The 7,879-nt window shown below is 46.3% G+C and overlaps 1 pseudogene; it reads left to right on the top strand.

Moving 5' to 3' along the window:
- Positions 1 to 1,987: 1,987 nt before the first annotated feature.
- On the top strand, positions 1,988 to 5,911 carry LOC125519384 (annotated as a pseudogene).
- The last annotated feature ends 1,968 nt before the right edge of the window (positions 5,912 to 7,879 follow it).

Here is a 7,879-nt window from a genome sequence, read left to right as displayed (position 1 = left end):
GGGACCCTGTGAAGCATGAGCTTACCAAGCATATTGGTGTTGATTCTTATTATGTGCGCGCTGCTGTGCAGGATCATGTTATTGCTCTTCAGTATGTGCCTGCCGAGTTACAGCTAGCGGACTTCTTCACGAAGGCACAGACTAGAGCGCAACATAGATTTCACCTCTCCAAACTCAGTGTTGTGGAGCCACCATGAGTTTGAGGGGGGTGTTAGAGTTATATTGATGATGGCCTTTGGCTTTTTGTATGCTTACCTTTTGGCATCCTCATGTACATCATATATATGGTGGCTTTGGCCTCCTTGTAATACAAGTTGCTTTCCTAATAACATCCTTACATGCGCAAGTAATTCGGAACGGAAGGAGTACATTCTGTCTGTGCAAACTGCGACGCGCGACTGACGCAGGTCTCCGCCCGGCTAGAGTCGTTCTGCCGCTTCAATCCTGTCCAGCTCAAACAGCGACGCAAATGGTGGAGGAGCGCGAGATGAAAAGTAGGCAAATTTGACGGAGTCATGGTCTCCGCCTCATCCATCTGAGGTCAAGCGAGGTAGTACGATGTATCCAACCAACTCGCACCGGCCGGAGTGTGTGGATGTGAGGATGCTCTCTAGGTGCTTTTAAACCCCTGTGGTCTGAGCTAGAGCTGAGAGCATCCAAGTATCCATCTCCCACACCCACCACACGGCAAAAACCAAGCAGAAAAGGGCCGCGAGCTAGCAGAGGTTGCGTATCATCATCTCTCCTCCTGACTAGTTATTGCTCCGCCTGCATCAGCCATCGCAACTTTTTAACTTAGTAATCATAATCATCTAGTGTTTGGTGCTGCCACGATTGTTACTGTATCTACCTTTAAATTTTCACAATTTTTTCAAAGCTTAGAGTTGTGATTTTATTTTCTTCGAGGAGTTTTAGATATTGAGTTTTTTTAATACTGTACAGACACAAACGCTCATATACACGCGCACACATGCACACCCTATAACCATCCAACCACAGGTTGAGTTTGGACGTACATATTGGATGTAGCAAGAATCCTATATTATTGTACGGAGGAGTACCTAGGGTGGACACGGTTTGGTTCCTTTCACCAGGCGCGAGCGAGCCATCTCGGGACCAGTCCAACGCCGATCGGGGTTGTATTTCCTAGACCCGACCGGCTGGGTACACGGTGGCGGCGGCGAGCGGCAGCCGTGGTTAGGGAAGGGAGGATGTGTGTGTCGTCTCTGCGGCGTTCCGGAGCAATTCCTCATGCGGACAGAATGATGGCAATGCGGCGGTTTTCAGCGACGAGATGGTGTGTGTAATGACAATGTCAAGTCGATGCAGAAAGCTGAGGGTGCTGCTCGTCGGATCGAAGCATCCACACGTCTTGCCTTGGTCGCACACCGCCATGACATGATGTTGATTTTGCACTGCTTTACCAGAATTTTAGGATCATCGAATTATTTTCACCTAAAGAAAAATTAATCTTATGAAATTTCAAAATTGGAGAAGTTGATTTAAACTAATCTAAAGTGCTGATCTAAACTTTGATTGGTCACGTGTTGTGCCCCCGGGATTGGAAATTAATCTTCCCGGGTGGCGTGTAGCGGAACTGATGGGTGGGCTTAGAATCTAGCGAGGCTCTGATTCCATGTAAAAAATATTGAAACCCTGAATAATTTTTAGTCTTGTATTGATCTGAACCCTGTGGGTATATATAGAGTACATGGTCGAAGAGGCTTGGAATACAAGGTAAGATATTGTGTGTTTAAACTTTGCAACGCACTTTTACAAAAAATTATAGCTAATTTATGATTTATTTTCATTTTCACCACATCAAGCTCTATCTGTCCACCTTCTCCGAGAAGGCAAAAAAGAAATGCTCTCATTTATTGGTGCATACAAGTAAAGCGCTATGAAAATGGATATACATTCTGAATTTAATGGAGCTTCTTACGTTAAAAATGCATATGTCTTGCCCTTTGCAGGGGATATAGACGTCATGGGTGCTTGGCGGTCTCGGCAACTCAGCACGCTCATGCTAGTAGCAGTACTATTACTGTTGTTCTATGGAGTCAATGACGCCAATTGCTCTGCTGTTCATGGTAACACCACAGATCGACATTCCCTGCTCGATTTCAAAGAGGGCATCACAGAGGACCCGACAGGAGCCTTGTACTCTTGGAGTGACAACATCCACTATTATATGTGGTTGGGAGTCAACTGCAGCACACGGCACCCAGGACCCATTACGGTGCTTGACCTCTACAATCTGAGCTTGGCGGGCCAAATCACACCATCTCTAGGAAACCTGACCTTCCTTAGATCTCTTGATCTAGGATCAAATCGGTTTACTGGACAGTTGCCCCCTCTTGGCCGTCCTAGAAAATTAAGGACCTTAGCCTAGGTGACAACTTATTGCACGGGAACATTCCAGACGCACTTACAAATTGTTCCAAACTCCAGTTCCTAACATAGGTTCCCTCTCCAATTTATTAGGTTTGTATCTTTCGCAAAACAACCTCACCGGAAATATCCCGCCAACCTTCAGCAACATCACTCACTTAGAAGAATTAATCCTTTCAGAAAATCAGCTCGAGGGAAGCATTCCTCAAGAGCTTGGGCAATTGCCAGATATGGCATGGGCATTTTTTGATGGAAATAGTCTATCGGGTAGTATTCCATCAACATTGTTCAATCTATCACATCTTCAAGCACTAAACTTGAGTACAAATATGTTAAGCGGCCCACTACCACCCGACATCGGTGAAACTGGCCAAAAATAGGTTGGAAGGCCACATTCCAGATTCACTAGGCAATACTTCAATGCTGGAAACGCTAGATTTTCTTAGCTTTAATCTTGATGCATGTTCTGCATATTTAGTGTTGGAATTTTGCTAGTAGGCCTTTGGTCCAAAGCCCAAATAAAATTCTGAAATTCTCTTGACCCATTCATGCACACATGTGAGTGGAGTGAGTGAGACTAAAGTTTAGTCCCATCTCATAAGTTGAGAGAGAGTTGCACCTTTTTATAAGGTGAGCTCTTCTACCACTTGTATGAGCATGAGAAGAGGAGACCTACACGCGCGCTCCTCCTCCTCGCTCGCCTCGTCACGACGCACCGCGCCGCGCCGCGGGTTACGGAATTGAGCCGAGCCGGGGACAGAGCTATGCACGTTGTCTATATTTTTGCTGCTCGGGAAAAATTAATGAGTCATCAATTAATAATTAATGAACGCATTAATTACTGAACCGTTTTTGATTTTTTTGGATCGTGACGACTCGGACGTGGGGTTTATTATACGGGAGAGTGGCGATCAGGTTTTTGGGGAGCGCACTCGCGCGACTGCTGGCAGTCACGACTTCGCGAACGACGACTTCTTCCCCGACCTCGGCAACCTCATCCTCGACGACATGGGCGACAACGTCAACGCCGGCGGTACTGCTCCTGCTGCACTATATGTGATTATATCCTTTCTGTTCGAGATCGCGGTAAAATTCATGTTTCTAGTATGTGCCCTACATGTGATCTGTTCATCTGCTATGCTAGTTCACATGATTAGTTTAATCTCTGCTATTGTAGTCATGATTTGTCTTTTATTTATTCGGATTAAATTTCGTAGTAATTTGCTCATATTTCCAACATTTAGTTTAGTTTTGTCATGCATGTAGGATAGGTTAGAGAGTAGCTAGTCCGGTAAAGCTTCAGCGGAGACACGCGGAGAAGATGAGATGTCAGGCTGCCGTGTGACATGGCGAGCACGACGAGATGTCGATGTTGCTGTGAGATACGGCAACGCCGTGAGATGCGGCATGACGTGATGGCGGCTAGAGCGTGATAGGTTGCAAGATCAAGTTTTTTTGAAGCTAAAACGTCAATTGGCTTCTTATTCATTTGCTGCAAGCATATCTAACTGTAAAGAATCAGCCAGCCACCCAAGGATTGTCTCATACATGAGTTGAGAAGAAGAAAGTTCTAAAGAATGTATAGCTACCCGGTTGCAAGATCAAGTTGAGCCTGGCCGTTGAGGTGGCTGCTGAATATGGCCGAGTCTTGTGGCAGTTGGAGTGATTCTAGCAAGGAGTGAGATAAGGCCAGTTAGTACGTGCATGTAGATATGGGTTAGTTAGTTAGTGGCTTACTGCATGCAAGGAGGTGGTGCGGTTAGTGGCGAGTATGCCGGCCGGGCTATGTGTGCGTGCGTGTGCATGGGATTTGCATCAGGCCATTAGCCCCTGGCTATGTGTATATATATTTTGCTTGAATTTTGTCTATTTTGAGTCAAGTCCAATAACAATTTCAGAAATACTTAATAAATCCTAGAGGCATATGCAGCCCATTCGTGCAAGGTAAGAGGTGGAACTAAAGTTTAGTCCCACATTGCTAGTTTAGAGGGGGTTGGACCTCTTTATAAGGAAGGTTCTTTCCCCACTTGTATGAGCATGAGAACAAGAGGGACATCCACGCGCGCTCCTCCTCCGCCGCCCGCCTCGCCATGCCGCGGGTTGCGGGAATGAGCTGATGTCTAAAATTTTGCCACGCACGACGGGTATGCGAAAGGTCACGCGGAAGCTGAAACATTTTTCTGTAGTGGACACTGAATCCGAGCGGCTCGCCTCTTCGGCCGAAGCCTGTTCGCTTTGTCTCCCTCTGTTGCTTCACCTCCCGTTGCAGCCTGTTCGTCTCCTTCTCCCGTGCCTATATAAGAGAGGTCACTCCTCTCCAGAGAGACACACCAGAAACTCCTCTTTCTCTCGCCACAAAGTTTCGAGCACTGCGTTGCCGCTATATTCTTCCCCATCTGGGCTTGCGGCGTGCACCTCAGCTCGGGACAGTAGGCCTCCGAAACCGCACCTCTTTGAGTCCTGTACGGGAGAACGATGATAAGATTTTTGGGGAGCGCTCCGCGCGACTACTGACTTCTTCATCACTGACTCCGACGACTACTTCCCCGACGACGGCTTCTTCCCCGGCGTCGACAACCTCATCAATGGCTGGAGAGGATGTCGACCCCAAGTCCAGTGCTTCTGTTGCTGCTGTCTCGTACGTGTTCTTGGTCTTTCTGTTAGAAGTCCTGCAACAGTTCTTTGCTCTAGTTTCTGCCCTACATATGTTAAGTTCTACTTCATATATACAACTTCATCTAGTGTCTGTTCTATATGTGTTTAGTTCAAGTTCATATATGAAGATGCTATTTACCTTCTCTGTGTCAGATTGCATGACTTACTTTATCTCTGCTATATTAGTCATGTTTTATTTAGTATTTCCGTTAATAAAATCATTTGATAAATTACTCATATTTCCAACATATCTTGCATCGAAGTGATGAAAGGAGGTCGTGAGGGCTGAAGGAAACAATGTAGCGCTTGTGCTCTCGATGAAGAATGCCTCAGCGCAAAGACCTTGGGGCTCTCCTTGCGTGTGTGCGTGTGTGTGTGTGTTTCCTGGGAGTTTCTTTCATGGGTGTGTGTTTGAGAAAAACCACAAGAGGAAGAGTAGTCAGATGTAGAAGAAGGAGCGGCGCTGCAAGGAGAGGCGGCGCCAACAGATTTGTCATCTAATTTTTTCACTGGCCAAATCCCTATCCATCTGGGTAAACTAAATAAGCTAGAAGAAGCAACCCTTGATGAAAACTGGCTTGAAGCAAGAGACAAACAAAGCTGGGATTTTTTAAGTTCCCTGAGCAATTGTCCTTCACTAGGAACACTCTCCTTACACAGAAATCAACTACAAGGATTTCTACCACAATCTGTTGGTAACCTATCCATTACGCTTCAAATACTAAATCTAGGCGCAAACAGGTTGTCCGGGAAAGTGCCACCGAGCATCGGGGCCCTTAAGAACCCACGATAATTAAATCTAGGAGGAAATAACTTAATTGGACCATTACCGTAATCCCGTGGGGACTTGTGCTTTGGCGCCTGATGGCCACCACAAGATGATCTCCATTGGCAAGGTGGATGATGAGTTCAACCTTGCTACTGTTTGCTATGTTGATGAGTGGGCTGTTGGGAAGGGTTGCAGATTGGCAACAGGGCGTGATACCAATTTTCATGTCTTCTCCGAGTTGATCAAAGGTCTCCTTGTCGTGCCTTCAATCATCCAAGATTTGGACCGCTTGGTCAATGAAAGGAAGGTCAAGAATGTCAACCAAGTGACAAATGCTGGCTTGGGCAATGTGACAACCCTTGCAAGATGTTAGTCTCAAGGCTGTGTTTCTCACTCCGGTGCTTCTTATTTTGGGAGTAGTCCGCTTGAGGCTTGGGCGTGGTGTTGGGCATCTTATGGTGTGGCTGCCATGTTGGCGGGAGTGGACGTGGCTATAGATGAGGGCTTAGCTCTGTTTATATGGGTTTTCGGCTGGTTTTTAATAGTAACTGGGCAACTATCTCCTTCTTTATTAATGAAAAAGACAAAGCTTTTGCCTTCGTTTAAAAAAAAATCCTTCAACAAACTAGTAAAGTTGTCGAGGCTCAATCTTTCCCAAAATCAGTTTGCCGATTGGTAGTGCATCGGCGCTGCTCGATGCCCAACAACTTGCTGCGATATGGCTGGCCAAGCCACGGATGTCGTGTGCTGCAACGACCCAAAGGAGGTCTCTCCAACTCCCCAGTTCCTGCACAGCTGCAGCTTTTGCCCACCACCAACATGCACCACCATGGTCTTAGAGCCACCACCACTTTCTCATCATAGAGTCCGAAGCGGGACCAACGGATCCTAGAGGGAGCAGACGGGAACGAGGAGCGGCAATGGCAGCGGCCACGTGGGATGGGACAATCTCCACCGCCATCAGCGATCACCGACCGGATGCAGCAGGAGGAGCAAACCAGGCACCTAGGCCCGGCCGAGCTTGAAAGGCTCGTGATGCTCCCGTCGCCACGCTGCAGCGGGCGCACCGCCGTCTCCACAACGCCCCGCATGCGCCGCACCTCCGTCTGCCGGAGCCGTCGCAGGCGGAGCCGAACTAGGCCCGCCCAGACCCTAGATGGGGCCCCAAAGGGCCCAGACATCACCCGGATCTGCGCCGCCCCAGGTACTGCGCTGCCACCGGAACCGCCGTCGCCTGAGGAGTACCGAAATAATGTGTGTTTTCACTAAGACCAGATGATTGGTAGCGCGCATTGCCGTGCCTATACATTTGTCCAATAGAATTATAGTTCATATAAATATATAAACCCGGGATATGGAATATAAATTTTCATATGCGACCCTGTTTTGAGTACATTGAGCCAAGAGAACTACTACAGAGGCATGGTCGGAGACGCCATGCATAGTTTGCTGCTAAGAGTAATTTCAGTAAGTTGTAGCAAAGGAGTACAATAGCAGGAGAGGTGTTTTTTTTTATCTTGGGTCTGATGGCCTTGAAAATTGTTGAGTTTGGGTCTCAAGTATGTGGCCCTTAAAAGGGAATAAAAGAATGAAGGTAAATAATGTTTTTCATTATTTTCTATTACTCTACAATTAAGAATTTTATAATTACCAGTGTACAATTTTTGGAAAATCATGCAAGTAGTTAAGCAATTCATGAAGCTAAGCGACCCATATTGATTTAAAAACATAAGAGAATGAAATTGCATAGCTGAAGCTACAAACCTAAATAGAAAATTTCTACGATTATGCACAAGCAGGAGTGATCTAGTTACTGTGAGCATTTTAGCATGATCAAATAACTCATAGGCGCAGATAACCCAAATATCATGTACCATAGTTGTCGCATCGGCTCATGAATGGAACAATTATTGTGTACCTCATGTATCACACGATTAGAACTATTAAACCCAGAAGTGTGAGCAAATCCCAGAAACAACTTCTTTATCCAGGGATCATGCATTTATCAGTTAACTTGCAGGCAAAATTTTGATCTAAACACCAGGCATTTTTTTTTAGAAAAGG

The sequence above is a fragment of the Triticum urartu genome, chromosome 7, assembly GCF_003073215.2.
Source record: "Triticum urartu cultivar G1812 chromosome 7, Tu2.1, whole genome shotgun sequence".
Classification (NCBI taxonomy): domain Eukaryota; kingdom Viridiplantae; phylum Streptophyta; class Magnoliopsida; order Poales; family Poaceae; genus Triticum; species Triticum urartu.
The sequence above is the reverse complement of the archived record's forward strand: the minus strand, read 5'-3'. Positions and strand labels throughout refer to the sequence as shown.